This window comes from Filicampus tigris, chromosome 10 (assembly GCF_054856515.1).
Source record: "Filicampus tigris isolate MCC_2025a chromosome 10, RoL_Ftig_1.0, whole genome shotgun sequence".
In the NCBI taxonomy this organism is placed as follows: domain Eukaryota; kingdom Metazoa; phylum Chordata; class Actinopteri; order Syngnathiformes; family Syngnathidae; genus Filicampus; species Filicampus tigris.
In genome coordinates this window covers 20,084,034-20,085,409 of record NC_141226.1, presented here as the reverse complement: position 1 = coordinate 20,085,409, position 1,376 = coordinate 20,084,034, and the positions used below count along the sequence as shown (strand labels likewise).

General features: G+C 39.0%; 1 protein-coding gene across 7 annotated transcripts in view; it reads left to right on the top strand.

Annotated features, from left to right (window-relative positions):
- Positions 1-376: 376 nt before the first annotated feature.
- tnn (tenascin N) overlaps positions 377-1,376 on the top strand; it is a 94,447-nt gene continuing 93,447 nt past the window's right edge. For 3 of the 7 annotated variants that reach the window (XM_086042498.1, XM_086042496.1, XM_086042497.1), the window contains exon 1: positions 753-852. The gene's annotated coding sequence lies outside the window, so the exon portion shown is untranslated. Of the gene's footprint in view, positions 515-752; positions 853-980; positions 1,100-1,376 lie in introns of those variants that run through there. The other 4 variants (XM_086042502.1, XM_086042501.1, XM_086042500.1 and 1 more) reach the window with 2 other exon arrangements.

The window sequence follows — 1,376 nt, the reverse complement described above, 5'->3', positions numbered from 1 at the left end:
GACAAAATAGTTTCCGGAAGAAGAAAACGCTAGAGAATTAAAAATGCACTGTACTTTACTGTAAAGTGATATAATGCAGTATTTTGTTAATTTAATTAAAAACGTACAATCATTAGGATGTATTGAGCTCTGATGTGATCATTTTATATTACTATTATCATTATGATAATTATTATTATTATTATTATTTTAAATTATGATACGTATACAGCACATGTTGTTGTGGTTTAGTGTGGTTACTTCACCGTTAAGGAATGCCTTACTTTCCTTCCCCCTATTTTATTCACAGCAATACAAAGTGGTGAAAACAGATTAGCAGCCACAAGCTGCCGAGTCTTGACTTCAAGCTTCACAACTCCCATTTCACAGAGCTGAGAGAGACGTAACAGCAAATTGAGCTCGGGGAATGTGGCTTTTGGTTGTGTTTGCTCTGGCCAGGAGATGAGCTTGACTGCCCGTCGCTGAATGGTCGAAAGTAGAAGACCAAGAGCTAGAGGGAGGGTGGAAGATTGAGGTACACATTACTCTAGACTCCACCAATGCCAGAATACATAAATTCAATTGTACAGGGGATATATATCCATCCATCCATCCATCCATCCATCCATCCATCCATCCATCATCTGAGCCGAACAATTATATCATTGTCTTCTAACCCTTAAAAACTGACATGTGCGATCTACTATTATCTGTCAAAAATGTTTTCTGGTTAAAAAAAAAAAAAAATAGCCAGTCATACAACGTCCTAGCAAGAGCCCTTCACTTCATACTACAAGTCCCACAATGCACCATAATAAATGACTAGTGCTCGTCGTTAGCGCTCATGTAGCTCGTTTGGACCGATATTCAAAGGTAATTTAATGACACACTAATGTGGTTCGGAGTACAACTCACAATGAGTGTTTTTTTTTCCTCTCTAAAATGTGCTCGCGTAAACACAGGCTACTTTGCGAGCCATTTTGTTAGCTTGCATGGCTAACGGCTCAACCAGGAAGTGTAGTGGCCATCAAGGGACAAAAGTCAGATTCATTTGGCTCAATTGTAAGATTTGGAGCTAATATAATTATACCTAACGCTGTTATGGTGAACATACTCATTGGTGAGTAATAATGTTTACTTTTCGTGTCATGGTTCAACCTTATATAAAGTGTATGCACTTTACCACTAAAGTCAAACTCAAGGCCCGGGGGCCAAATATGGCCTCCCTGCCTCATCATTTTACGTGGCCGCGAAAGCAAATCAAGCATGTCAACGTCTATGATGCTTGCTCACATCTGTACCAAAATGCCAAATTGTCATATGTAATATTGGCCCTCGGAGGAAAACTGTAACTACAGTATAGTATAGTCAGTCACAAAAATTAGTTGGACACCCCT